General features: G+C 32.4%; 2 long non-coding RNA genes across 2 annotated transcripts; both read left to right on the top strand.

Moving 5' to 3' along the window:
• Positions 1–1,325: 1,325 nt before the first annotated feature.
• LOC141595942 (uncharacterized) lies at positions 1,326–3,225 on the top strand. Its single transcript, XR_012522335.1, has 2 exons — positions 1,326–1,676; positions 2,950–3,225. It is a non-coding gene; the product is annotated as an uncharacterized LOC141595942 (long non-coding RNA).
• Positions 3,226–14,402: 11,177 nt separating this feature from the next.
• Positions 14,403–15,357, top strand: LOC141593978 (uncharacterized). The gene is made up of 2 exons (XR_012521972.1): positions 14,403–14,664; positions 15,080–15,357. It is a non-coding gene; the product is annotated as an uncharacterized LOC141593978 (long non-coding RNA).
• The last annotated feature ends 604 nt before the right edge of the window (positions 15,358–15,961 follow it).

Here is a 15,961-nt window from a genome sequence, read left to right as displayed (position 1 = left end):
AAATAAGGCCCGTGTATGTACGGAGTAATTAATTGGCGATCACACCTACTTCACTTTAATCCAAAGATACAAGTGGGCCAAATAACCAATTTGGTAAAAAAATAGTAGAAGGTGTTTGCCAAATTGGTAAAATAACTATAAATTGTGATAAAATGGTAAAAAAAAGGTAGAATATGATAAATTGACCAAAAAATTATTCTACCTTATTTAATTTGTTATTCCTACCTAAAATGACTAAACTACCTTTGCTCAAGTTGTGGTCGACTTTTGGGAACGAGGGCACAATTTTTTTTTTCATGAAGTTATCTAGATCTTCCATCTTAATAACATTTTTATGTTTTAAATTTTGTTTTCTAAGAAATAATCTTTCATCTTACCAGTATTAAACTTCGTAAGTAGAATCAGACAATTGGCATGGTCCTACTTGCCCTATACTTTTGAATTATTTAGAAGTATCCACCCGACCTAAGAGTGGCTACGCCTGCAAATAAGCTATTAATGGTAGCTCAATTAAGATATAACATGCTTTTTAAAGTGGGTCGGCCGTCAATTCATACCGGCTTGTTTTAAGTGAAATATTATACGAAATAACTTATAAGTCAATCTTTAGGAGGAATTTTTGTTAAAATCAGTTTCGATATGAGTTTTTACGGATCTCGTCATTGTTTGGTTGAATTATTAAGATTGGAGAAGTGTCAACTTGGTTTGTTTTAAATTTCGGATCAAACTTCAGTTGTTAACGACGAGTCTCGAATTAATCCGACTTGGAATGTTCTCTTTTGTTAACTTGTAGATACTAATTCAGTAAATGAAAAATACAATAAAATGAAAAAGAAACTAATCCGATGAAGATAATTAAGTTGTTTTGATGTAAAGTATTTTAAATAAGTTTTAATTTAGTTAGTGTTTTAACGAATAGTTGCATAAATATAAAATTACATAATTACCCTTATAACTTTGGCGCAAAACTGAAAACTAACAATTTATTTTTAATTTTTTTGTTTTTTTTAATTAGGGTAGCGCCGAGATTCGATGCCACCAGGTGGCGCCATATCACTATCCAATTAATAAACAGTACCAATATAACGACCCATTTTTATAAACAGTAACAACATAATCAATAAATCGTAATTAGTACTAAAATAATAATTTTTATCTACTAAAAGTATCAAGTCGCCTTCTTAGTTCTTACTCCATTTTTTTCCCTACTTTACAAGTGCTTTTATCTAAGAGAGGGAGTTTGGAATTGAAGTGGGTGAGTCAAGATTTATACTTAAATGATTTTTTCTTGGACTTTATCTAGTAGGTTAAGATATGATTTTCAGGCAACTTGATACTATTCGTAATATAAGTTAATATTTTGATATTGATTTTGAATTATTGTTTATATTGAATACTGTTTATAAAAATGAATTCTTATATCAATTTACTCAGAAATAAATGAATAACTAAAGCAAATGAGCCCAACTGTAGACTGTAGTATGGTATCGTATCAACCTCCTATAAATAGCTCCCAAGTAGAGGCATCATATCAACCAACAAGAACATACAACATACATACTAGTAATCACATACTATTTTAAGAAATTATTATTGTGACAATGGCTCTCTCACAGACACAATCCTCCTTGAAGCCCGCCGACATTTTCGAAATTGATCAGCGATATCCAAGTCAGGTGACATTATATTATGTCGATTTTGGAGTATGTATCTGTCCAAAATGTATCCTAATATAGTAATACATAAATTCTCATCATAGATAAGATAAGAGATATCTGTTTATAGTTATACACGACCCAAATATCCACCCACTTTAAGCACTTCCTCCATTCAACTCCACTCTACCACTTTACTTTATCACGTTTGTCAACGCGTGTTTTACGCGTTAAATATCGTTAGCTACGTATTTGCAAAAATTATAAAAGTTAAATATTTTTAATGTACCCGTAAACACGAATCAAACAAGATCCCACATGAATATATTTTTACTTATGTATTAAGAGAAAATTGAAATTAAATGTTTATTTGTGAATAGTGTAGAAAATTGAAAGTGGTACTAGCAATGTTGTCAAGATCGGGATTCTACTTTGGATCGATAGGGAGGGTAGGATCGAATCGGTAGAATCGGATCGTAGAATCGCAAGATTCTACAAACTCCTTAAATATAATTTTTTATTTGGTAAAAACATATAATTGAAAATCAAAATACTTATTTATTAATATTTATTCATAAACTATTGGTAATTAATGATTTTAGTATCATTGTATGAACAACTTACACGAAATTTGGGTTTTTCAGTGTCATTATATAAAAATATATATTAATTTTTTATTATGGAATCAGATCGTAGGATAGTAAAATCGTAGGATCGTATTATGATCCTATCACTAGAAATTTTCAAATTAATAGGATCGTAAGATTCTACAACTATGATAGAATCGTAGGATCCAGGATCGATCAAGCATTTTTGGATCGTAAAATCGTAGAATCGTTGGATCGACTCGCGATTCTAACAACAATGAGTGGTAGAGTGAAGTTGAATAGAGGAAGTATAAGACATGAGCCAAAAAATGTCACCATTTTAAGCATATTTGACCCGTTTTTCACTTTAGACAGATAGATCCTTCTATAGTGAGACTAATTAATAGTAATATATACTTTAGCGTGTCCGCTATGTGTCGTTTGTATCCGACATGCGACACGATGATTATACATTATTGAAATTATATACGGAGTAGTTGTTTAGTCGATAGGCTACACCTTATTTAAAGATGATTAAAGAATTTGTCGAATTATATTATCATACCAACCTTTTTTTTATTGTCTAACACGAAGCGACACATAAATACCATAAGAAAATTAATAATAATAATAATAATAATAATAATAATAATAGCACCAGCATTTGTTTAATTACGTATACTTATGATTTGTTGATGTACACACAGGTGAACAATGGCGAGAACAATGCTTCAGCTCCGGTGTAAAATGGATCCTGCTTCTTTCTAATTGGCCATTAGATGTAATGTCGTTTTTAAGTTGCGTTTGAAGTTGTGTTTCTCCTGTAACACAATTTCGTTTGTTTGTTTTCTTTAGGCCTTGAGTTAAATTGTGTATCTAGGTGTGTGACATATTTCACCCTTGTATTCATAGACTCATGGTCATATCTTTTACATGTTTGTTATTGTGTAATAAAATTAATGGCCAATATATTTTAAATTTTATCTATTGGTTTTTTCAGATTCATTCTTTTTTCTTTTTTTTTTGTTATGTGGCGGAACCCGGATTTGAATTTACAGGGGGCGAAAATTTTTAGGGGGTGAATGGTAATTTTATAAGGTACAATCGAAATTTTTTTGAATTTTTTTACTAAAAATTACGAAACTCTTGTTCGCCGGGGGGCTAGCGGGCGATGACCCCTGATAGCCCTCTAGCTCCACCACTGTTTGTGTTAATCTAATTAAATATGCAAGATACCAATTAGATAACGGCGTGAATATTTAATTTGCATGCATATAATTTTGATACGGCTTATATTTTAAATTTCCGTGCATGTCCCGTGTTCTTAATCCTCATACTTGGTCAACTTTTTTTTATTCTACTATAGATGTGTTCATGAAGGGTAGGTGAGAGCAGTGGTGGAGTTAGGGGTTAGCAACGGTTAAGATTTTCGAAATCTTTAGTCAAATTTTTCGTATATGAGTTTCAACTCTAATTTATCATGATATATTCTCAATAATATTTCCCTAATTAGATTATTATCATGTGCCTTAAGGCACGTGTTATAAATCCGTAAAAATAAAATATAAACAAAATTAAATATAAAGTATGGGCTATTCTCTTATTGGGTCGATCTTGTGAAATAAGACGGTTCTATAAGAGAGTTGCTGAAAATCTTTACATGCAAAATCACATGTTTTGCTTTGGTGGGCTACTTCTTAAACTCAAGTGATAATTGGGCTAGATTGGAGCACTTCACATAAATAATGGGCTAATTTTAGTTCGTGGAGGAAAACTGCTACTTATTGGTTAGATTGGGCCGATTTTAGAAGAAAAATCAATAAGAACAACGGTTAGAACTAACGTGAGCTATACGGGCACATGATAAGAAACTAATTAAAGAAATATTATTAGGAATATTTCATCAAAAATCGATGTAAAACCTAATAGTTACCATAGTTAATACAATTCGAGGGTCACCCTCGAATTTGTCGTGTACATAAGTCTGTCATTTGGAATGGACTGGTGCTCAATCCTAATTTCCCGTAAGAGAAATAAAATTGCGATATAATATTTAAAATATCATTGTTTGTATATAGTTCGTATACTTGTATGATTGTTACTAAGAATTTGTTTTTAGTTCGATTACATGTATTTTAAAGCTATTAATAATACGAAAGTATATCTAAAATATTTAGCATCTACTGAAAAAAATCAAAAAATCCAAAGTTTTAGTACTTACATGTCTATAATCTATCTACTCCTAATCGAATAATATGATTACAATGATATTGTATAATTGATAGGGCATGAAATCACGAGGCCCATATTTACACCCAAACCAGATATGGGCCTAAATGGCACATCACAAGTCCATGAGATAATTAGGGGCAATCCTAATTAAAGCCCAAGACCTAAAAGATGAGCATATTGCCTATTACTGTAGACCCGACAAAAGTGACCCGATCCGACACCCGAACTCAAAACTCAAACTTGATCCGAAATCCGAATTGACCTGAGCCATTATAACCCGACTCAAATATTTATTGTTGCAAGCGATTATTATCCATAAATAACTTGATAGTAGTTGACTCGAACTCGAAATAACCAAACCTAACTCTAACCCGATCTGAGACCAGCAAACGCGGAATTAATCCGATCCGAACTGACCGGACCTGAACCTGACCCAGTTGATCTCGTTTGTCAGGTCTACCTACTAGTCGAGTTGGATAGTGGGCCGGGTTGAGTCTGGTCAAACCTAGCCTGGATCCAGCCCACATGAGGGAGACGGGTTCGACTGGGCCTACCTGAGCTACCTTATGTTTGGTCCGAGATCGACACTAGGGTGAGGCTGTCAAGCTGGCCACTAATCAGCCACGGGGTGGGAGTCGGGCCAACCCGCACTTGTATCCACCTCTACCCATTAATCTATTACTCTGAATGCCCATGTAGCTAGTTACATTTTTTTTCTACATTTTTTACTTTGCTTATGGACATCACTTTAAGCGACGACATGCGTCTCTATAACTTACGTAGGTCCAAAATGTTTAAACAAGAAGATAACGAAACAGAGTAGTAAGAAGCTTAGCTAATAGTGTGACCTGAAACAACCTATAACAAATTTATACTCAATTGTGCAATTGTGTATCTCAATTAGCAGGTCACCTGTATAAATACTACTCCGTATAAAACTATTATACGTCGTTTAATTTTTTTTTTTTTTTTTTTTTGAGAATTTGTTTTTTTGGTATAAATATAAGGACTACTTTAATATTAACGGAATTTAAAATTAAGTTATGAAACCAACATCTCATTGAAATAGTCTTTGATTGAGTGAAGAGAAATGTGTGTGTCATTCGATTTTATGTACCCAAGTCAAAACATGTGATATCCAGCTAGTATTTTGAGCAAAGGAAGGTGAGTCTTAATTATTACACAAATTCTCATTATAGACGGACACTATCCGTCTATACGTATAAACGGATACCATTTCCCCTCACAAAATACTCATTTGTCATAAAGTGGGAAGCACATGGGGGTGCTCCACCTTGTCCCCCCTACCCATTTTATTAGAGGTCTTTACCCGTCAGTTCGCCCCACCCGTCTATACCAAGACCTATTGTAATTATTATAGTCGGTGAGTTGATGTATCTGGATCTATGATACTCATTTGGAATCATCTTGTGATTTGGGATCACTATAATAAGTCTATAACATGGCCACCTAGTGTACTTGCACTTAATTTTATATACATATTCTCATTTGTGACAGTTAATATCCGTTATAAGATTGTGATGGGTCAAATAAATCTCACTTGGGTACAAAAAGACAAGCCATTTAAAAGGCTATGTTTATCAATAACATTTGATACTAAAAAACAAAAAAAATTACCATAAAGTAATAATAAACAAATGCTTGGAAAGAAAAAATCACATTATGTTACCCTGCAACACTAAAATGTGACATTTGTGTAAGTGTGTTACAATAAAAATGGCAATAAAAAATGGATAAGTGACATGATAAAATATAAAAAATAATGAAACGACAGTGTCACACCAATGTTATGAATGGAGTAAGAAAAAATAAGTATCAATATTATAGGTTGGAGGAGTGATAAAAAGTTAGAATATTAATTTTTTATTTATAACACTCAAATTATCAGTGTTATTGATGTACATAGTCTTAGTTTCTATACACTCTTACTTTTGTCTTATCTACCCATATAGATGTTATTTAATCTCTCACAAATTTATGACGGATATACACATCTCAAGTAAGACTTACTATTTTATATATATATATATATATATATATATATATAGAGAGAGAGAGAGAGAGAGAGAGAGAGAGGAAGGATCAAGTGAGTCCTCCTTCCTTCATTGAGTCCCTAAGTCCTCCTTAGGACCATTGAAAAGATGGGATGGAGGGTTGAGATTGAAGAGGAAAAACAAGGGATTAAGGCTAAAATGAAGGGATTGATGCTAATTAATTAGTTCCCCTCACTACCATCACTAATCCAATCCTAATTTCACTATAAAAACATTCTTTTTCCACTCACTTCTCTCTCCTATCACACAAATATCAATCCTCTCCTCTCTCTAAAAACCAAATAAATAAAAAAAACCCAAAAAATATTTCTCTCCTCTCTTCCTCACTCACTCACCCACCCACCTTACACCCAACATACCCCCGACCCACCACAGCCATAGCCACCCCACGACCCACTACTGCCGCCACCACCAACACCCATAGCCATCCTTCACGATACCACCACAGCCACCCTACTACCCGACCACCACAACCCGACAACGACACCCTAACTCTCTCCCCGACCACCACCTATCTACCACCACCAACCACCTTACATGCACGACCCACCAGCCACCTCACCTCCTCTTTTCTGACCACCACTACAACCAACCCCCACGACAAGAACAACGACCACCGCCCCTTCTTTTTTCCACCCACCAGCCACCTCACCTCCTCCACCGCCCCTTCTTTTTTCCAGATTTGAGCCACCCACAACTACAACCATCACCTCCCCCACACAGGGCCGCCATCACCCTCCTCACCAGATCCGAGCCCACCGCCACCAACCAATCACCACCACCATCCCACAACAAAAAAAAAAATCTAGATCTATTCACACCCACCCACCCCACGGCGCACCTCCGCACTCCCGGCCTCCTTTCTCGCTGCCTCTATCTTCTCCTCTTTCTCGCTGCCATCAACAACCATCTTCAACTTTTGTTTTTAAAAAAAAAATCCAGATCTGAAAGTGTATTTTGTGTATTTTGTGTTGTTTTGTTTTGTTTTTGTAAGATCAACAACCATATTTCTCGCTGTGTATGTTGTATTGTTTTGTTTTTGTAATTTTATTTTTCTTTTTTTAAATGTAACAAGTCGTGTTGGTTGAGTGGTGGATGTTTATGTTTGTTTTTTTTTTTTTTTTTTTTTTTTTTTTTTTTTTTTTGTAAATAAAAGGGGTGGATGTTTATGTTTGTTGTTTGTTTATGTTTTTCATATTTTGGGTATGGGTGGGTTTTCAGTTGTAAACGTTTTTTTTTTCTTTTTCCTTTTTTTTGTCTTGTTTTATATTTTTACATCTCGTCTTTTTGTTATTCGTTGGTGTTATTGTTATTGTTCCAGATTTATACTCGTATTTTTTTACATTTACACTTGTATTTCTTTACATTTACACGCATTACTCAGATTTATACTCACAATTTTTTACATTTACACTCATATTTGTTAACATTTACACTCGTAAATCTTAACATTTACACTTGTATTTGTGTACATTTACACTCATATTTCTGAACATTTACACTCATATTTCTTTACATTTACACTCATAAATCTTAACATTTACACTTGTATTTGTGTACATTTACACTCATATTTCATAACATTTACACTCATATTTCTTTACATTTACACTCGTATTACATTTACACTCATATGTCTTGTTAAATATTTTTTTCAGATCTGGTTTTGTTGGGTTCCTTTTTCATTTTTCAGATCTGGTCTTTCTTTAAATTTACACTCACATTTATTAGATTTACACTCATATTTCTTTACATTTACACTCGTATTTCTTTACATTTACACTTGTATTAGTTTACATTTACACTCACATTCTTTACATTTACACTTCTTTACATTTACACTTGTATTTGTTTACATTTACACTCTCATTTCTTTACATTTACACTTGTATATCTGTACATTTACACTCGTTAAAATTATATAGATTTGCACTCATATTTTGTGTGGATATGAGTTGGTGGTGGAGGATGACGGCGGTGGTGTTTTTTGGTAGTTGGACTAAAGTTTTACTCTTAAAGGACAAAAGTTACGCTTATAAAGGACTAAAGGCCAAAGGACTAAAGTTACACTCTAAAACCTTCAAATTTACACTTAAAATACTACATTTACACTCATAAAACACCACATTTACACTCGTAAAACATCACATTTACACTTGTAAAATGTTAAAATTATATAAATTCAAAATTTACGTCACAAAAAATTAAATTTACACTCTTAAAATGTCACATTTACACTCGTAAAACATCACATTTACACTTGTAAAATGTTAAAATTATGTAACTTCAAAATTTCCGTCACAAAAAATCAAATTTACACTCTAAAAATGTTACATTTACACTCGTAAAACTTCACATTTACACTTGTAAAATGTTAAAATTATATAAATTCAAAATTTCCGTCACAAAAAAATTAAATTTACACTCTAAAAATGTTACATTTACACTCGTAAAACTTCACATTTACACTTGTAAAATGTTAAAATTATATAAATTCAAAATTTCCGTCACAAAAAAATCAAATTTACACTCTAAAAATGTTACATTTACACTCGTAAAACTTCACATTTACACTTGTAAAATGTTAAAATTATATAAATTCAAAATTTCCGTCACAAAAATCAAATTTACACTCTTAAAATGTTACATTTACACTCGTAAAACATCACATTTACACTTGTAAACTGTTAAAATTATATAAATTCAAAATTTCCGTCACAAAAAATCAAATTTACACTCTTAAAATGTCACATTTACACTCGTAAAACATCACATTTACACTTGTAAACTGTTAAAATTATATAAATTCAAAATTTCCGTCACAAAAAATAAATTTTACACTCTTAAAATGTTACATTTACACTCGTAAAACATCACATTTACACTTGTAAACTGTTAAAATTATATAAATTCAAAATTTCCGTCACATTTACACTTGTAAAACTCATACAACATTACATTTACACTTCTGAAATCTAAAACTCAAAACTGATTAATTAGGGGCTAGAGAGAGAAAGAAAAATTAATTAGTGTATAGAAATTTGATTAGTGGTAATTTTTTTTGGTAATTTTCAATCTCAACCACCCATCTCAATCCAACCATCCACATTTTTTTCCTTTTCTTTTTAATGGCCTTTAATCAAATTAATCTCAACCATCCATTGAGGCCATCCAATGGCCCTTAAAGAGACTTATGGACTTAATTTGAGAGGAGGACTCATTAGATCTTACCTCTATATATATATATATATATAGTGATTGTAGTCTAGTTCAAAGGCAAGTCACATGGTACCCTTGGTCTTTTGGTTACACCTTCACCTTGTGAAAGGTTAGACAGACTCATATGAATGAAGTTATGAAGGTATGAGTCGGATGGATTTTAGATTGGGTTTGGACTTTGAGATGTAATTTGAAATCTTGACTCGTAATTGTGAGTGAAAATTAGATTTAATATAGTATTTAACACATACAGGTTTAATGATAATGAGGGATAAAATGATAAATTGAAAAAAAAGGTGAATAGAATTCTCTTATAATCTTAGATAAATAAAGTTCAAATGATAATACTCATTTTGAATATAAAAATCAAACTATTCTTTGTAATTCCACAGACTAAGCGATATTTTACCAAGTAATGTCTCTTTAAAGGTGTGATGAATGATGATTGCATCATATCATTCACTAAAATATATGCCACGAAGCAAGTTTATCTAATTTGTTATGAATAAGAATCAGATGTGTGATATATAGTAGTAATTTGTAAAACATATATGACGTGTAAACTTTAAGTAATTTACTCAAGTTGATTTGCTATTTATTTGGCTCATTATTTTCTTAAAAATTACGGATAATAATAGATTAATGGGAGATCATGTAACACCACTACCCACCATTTTACAAACTCTATCCAACTCATAATTCGTCATCTAGTTCATCTTTCCTCATATCTCCTTCAACCTCATGGTCATATAGTGCACTTGCATATTGTAAGATAAACACTGAACGAGTTTGTTCACGGTGTAGGCAATACCGGAACGCGTTAAAGACAAATACTCCAGGCTGCCTACCAAAATTTGATCGGAGTACCAGTTAAAGGTATTAAAAGTTTTGAAAAAGTTTTTATTGGGTATTAAGTTTTAAAAAGTGTAACATTAAGGTCATGTGTTTTCAACAATTAATCCTAATAATTATTGTATATTTTCTTAGAGCATTCATATCTACAACTAGTCTTATTTGTGACGGACTAATCTCATCACAAGTTTGTGAGCTCTCACAAAAAAGGAGAGGGGACAAGGTGGGGCACTCCCCATGTGCTTCCCACTCATCTCTCAATAGACATTTTGTGAGAGAAAACGGTATCCGTCACAAGCTTGTGACGGATATCGTCCGTCTTCAATGAGATTTTGTGTCATATTTAACTAATCTAAGAGGATGGTTTTATCCTCTTATTTTCTTCTCTTTTCTTCTATAATTTTGACACCTCACTTTCACGAGAGAAAGGATTACGCATCTGAGGTAGTACCTCAGACCTTGTAGTTTTTGAGCTTATACACATTTTTTTTGAGCATATTATTACCATTTATAAATATAGTTTTTGAGTAATATTATACTCCCTCTGTCCCGGTCATTTGTTGTCCTTTTCCATTTTGGGGTGTCTCAGTCATTTGTTGTCCTTTCTATTTTAAGAATGAATTTGATGAGTAATTTGATCATTCACACTCAATTTGTTCCACTTGTCATTTAGCTATTGACCCTCTCATCTTTCCTTGGTCTTTGTGCCAAAACCAAAGGACAACAAATGACCGGGGTCCGGGACGGAGGGAGTATTTTTTTAGTGTAATGTTTTAGTAAATGTGGTTAAAACTTTATATTAAAGCAGAACTCAAAAACTTTAAAATAAAATTCAGAAAATAAACAATAAGAGGTAATAGTCTATGAATTGCACTTTCACCCATATTCCACTATATTCATCATCTTCATTTTACTCTTTTGAAAAAAAAAATCCACATTAAAGAGGAGCCTCTTACCCTCTTAGCCCAAATTTTTTAACCAAAAAGAAATAAATTATATGTCAGAGGCTAGATAATGGATAAGTACTAGGTACAAAGACCAAGGTTACATATTTTTTAAAAATAGAGGAAGTGTTTCTCTTTCTTCTTCAAAGAGGACATGTAACAATAGTTACACATTGAAGAAGACTCCTCTTAGAAAAGAGAGAGTATTAAGAGGTTGATCTTTCCTTTTCAATACGAATACTCTTAAACTTTTAAGTTTGTGAGTCATTAACTCATGAGTAAGTCTCTATTGCAACAAATATATCCGTCTCAAATATTAAATGGGTCAAGTTCTCCCATTTAAATAGATAAGACAAAATATAAGGAATTTTAAATGACTTGTCTTTTCATAACCAAGTTAATACTTACTCGTTGCAAATTTGCAACAGATATAACGGTAACAATGAGAATTTGTGTTAACTCATTATATTATACGTAGTACTTCTAAAATCACATCTCATGGTTATTTTTACGATGCTTGTGGCCCTGCCATAGAATCATCAATACATAATTCAACAGAAGATCTTGCTTAAGACGGCTACTAACCATCTTAAACTTAAGTTGGATAGTGGCTCTTTCACACAAATGCAAGTGAAAGGCAAGTGGATATATCCATTTTACACCCACTTGCCTCCCACTTATATTTGTGTGAGAGGCTACTATCCATCTTAAATTTAAGACGAATAATGACCGTCTTAAATGAGAATTTGTGACAATTGAATTGGGCAAGTAAGTTCAAATAATCAATAAAACTACTAAAATTATAATTCAATCCAAAATAATTGATTTATTCATTACCTAACCCAACTTGCTGTATGTGTTGGCCTAAGCTTTTAAAGTACTTTTGGCTTAAAAAATACAAATTTGCCAAAACATGCTTTTATTTAAAAATTTAAAAGTAATTTCTCCTTTTTTTTCCTTAATCACCCATTACAAAAAGTAAAACCCACTACAAAATTTAACACAAGCTACTACCAGTTTTAGAAAATTAAGTTTGAGGAATAAAAGCTCATTTTTAACAAATTAGGTCCAATATACTCGGTAATATGACTCACGACTCACCTGTCTAACACGAACTAAACCCCTACCTTACCCAAGCATATACTCCCTCCATACCACACCAATGGTAACATTGACTTTTTCACACTTGTCGAGACACGTTTTGCAACGTAAATATCGTTTGTTACACATTATTAAAAATTATAAAAAATTGATATTCTTATAGCATTCATGACGATAAATCAAACAAAATCTCACATGACTATATTTTGTCTTATAGATTAAGAATAATATCGAAGATTCCCTACGACCATGAATAGTGGCAAAACGGTCAATGTTACCATTGGTCTGGTATGGAGGGAGTAATTTTTAAACAGCTTTTTAAAACGGTTTTGCTATATCAGACATTCACGCCCCTAGTTTTACACTTTTAGAATACAACCCTTATTTAGAATATATATTTTTTTTTGGGATATTCTACATAGGCTCTGTTCTTTTTGATTTGAAACTAATCGATCCGAATCGAATCGAACTTATAGGATCTCGAATCGAATCGAATCGAACTTACGAGATTTGAATCGAATCGAACTTATAGAATCGAATCAATCGAACTTATAGGATCGAATCAATTTATAGGATCTAAATCGAATCGAATCGAACTTATAGGATCGAAGTGAACTTAAATTAAGTGAGGTATATGATCTCGAATCGAACTTATAGGATCTCGAATCGAATCGAATCAACTTATAGGATCGAATCGAACTTATAAGATCTCGAACCAATCGAACTTATAGGATCTAAATCGAATCGAACTTATAGGATCTCGAATCGAATCGAGGCTGAACTTATAGAATCGAAGTGAGCTTAAATTAAGACCATGTTCTTTTGGATTTGAAACTTATCTCGATCTGAATCGAATCGAACTTATAGGATCTCGAATCGAATCGAACTTAACTTATAAGATCCAATCGAACTTATTGGATCGAATCGAATCGAACTTATAGGATCTAAAATCGAATCGAACTTATAGGATCTGAATCGAACTTATAGGATCTGAACTTAATCGAACTTATATGATCTCGAATCGAACTAAACTTATAGGATCTCGAATCGAACTTATAGGATCGATCGAATCGAATGAACTTATGGGATCTGAAGTGAACTTAAATTAAGTGACTTTAAGTCCAAAAGAACAGGGCCTAAGTGACTTTAAGTCCAAAAGAACAGGGTCATAGTACCCCTCAACTTTTCGACTTTCTACGTGGTACCCCTATACTTTTTAAAACATACATGGTACCCCTAATTGTTGTTATTATCACTAAGTGCACCCCTAAAATTTATTTTCCGTCAATTAAACTCAGTTTTAGGCATTAAGTGATGACTTAGACGCGTAACCAAGTTTGCTATTTATTATCCCATGACATATGGACTCTATTAGGCTCAATATCCATCTCGATCCTATATTTATTGATATATATGGGCTAAAAAATTTTTGACGAAAAATTTATTGATCTCATGCCAAATTATCACGTCCAAAGATGGATATTTGAGCCTAATATATTCCTTATGTCATAGGATGATAAATGACAAGTTTGGTTACGCGTCCACGTAATCACGTAACGTCTAAAACTGAGTTTAATTGACGAAAAATAAAGTTTAGGGGTACATTCAATCATAATGACAACAATTAGAGGTACCATGTATATTTTAAACAGTGTAAGAGTATTATGTAGAAAATAAAAAAATTAAGGGGTACCATATAAAATATCCCTATTTCTTTGTGATAACAAATGCGGAGCATAATTATGTTTATAATATTCATTGTCATATCGTGGATATGAATATGATTCACACATTATTAAATTCAATCCATTTGATTCACGATTTCACGTAATATTCTTTTGCATGCCCTATAAATACCTCCCAAATAGAGGGTATCATATCAACCAACAAGAAAAACATACTAGTAATCACTAATCACACATTCACAATGGCTCTCTTTCACTCACAGTCCACCTTGAAGCCAGCCCTTTTTGGTTTCACTCGTGTACCTCCCAGCCAGGTGACGTTATGTAGATAATATATACTTCCTCCATTCAACTCCACTCTACCATATTTCCTTTTTCATCCATTCAACTCCACTCTACCATTTTCCATAAAAAGCAAGTAAAATGACCCTTTTATCCTCATGACAAACAATTATTTACACAAAATGTCACTAGCTGGCCCACATAATTACCCACTTTATGGACAAATTAATCATCCATCCCATTTCCCATTGTACTTTTATTACTACTTTATTATTTTCTTAACATTTGTGCAAATTGTACTATGGTAGAGTGGAGTTGAATGGAGAAAGTATACCCTTTCGTCTGATTATTTATTTATCTATTTTATTTTAAAATAATTTATAATATTTTATTGTTAAGCCGTTTTTAAAAGATTTACTTAATGATTTGTTGATCATGTACATACAGGTTCAGATTGACGAGGACAATATTTCAACTCCGGTGTAGAATGCATCGTGCTTTTTTCTAATTTAGTGGCCATTAGATGTTGTGTCGTTTTTGAGTTTTGTTGGAAATTGTGTTTCTCGTTTAAACCAATTTCTTTTGTTTGTTTTTTAATTAGGCTTTGAGTTGAATTGTGTACCTAAGTGGCAGGATATTTCGCTCTTGATTGTACTCATATACTCATTGTCATATTTTTACTTGTTTGTTGTGTAATAAAATTAATGGCCGAGTTTTTAATTTAACTATTGTTTATTTAGATATATAATCCTTTTCTTTGTATTATTAATCTAAACTATGCAAGATATCAACTTCTATTATGTTTGAGATGGCAAGAATATAAATTGGATAACATAGGTGTATGATTTGCATTGCCGTGTTCTTATTAATCCTCATCGTTGATCAACTTTTTTATTCCACTATAGAAGCAAATAATCATTCTTATAAAATTTCTTAAACAATTAAAATTGAATAACCGTTTTAAATGTATCGTCTAATATTTATAAATCAAGTTAATATTTTGTGAATTATTTAATACTCGTATATTGTAACGAACATTTTATTATAAAGATCTCAAGTTAATAAATATGCCTATTGATTAGATGATACTGCCAAACTAAAATTCAATTGAAATTTGAAATACATATGCAATAATGGACAAGTTAGTGTTAGACCAATCAGTCCGTCTCATGGAAGACGGCCACTAGCCGTCACAAGCTGAAGACGGATAACGACTCTCTCACAAAATGAAAGTGGGGTATCCAAAATTGAATAATACTAGTATTGGTGTCCGGCTTCGCCCAGGCTACCTCTACTTACCATTAATTTTGTTTTCATTAAGGTGTTGTT

The sequence above is a fragment of the Silene latifolia genome, chromosome 8 (assembly GCF_048544455.1).
Source record: "Silene latifolia isolate original U9 population chromosome 8, ASM4854445v1, whole genome shotgun sequence".
Classification (NCBI taxonomy): Eukaryota; Viridiplantae; Streptophyta; class Magnoliopsida; order Caryophyllales; family Caryophyllaceae; genus Silene; species Silene latifolia.
Note: the sequence above shows the minus strand (reverse complement) of the source record. Positions and strands in the feature narration are given on the sequence as shown.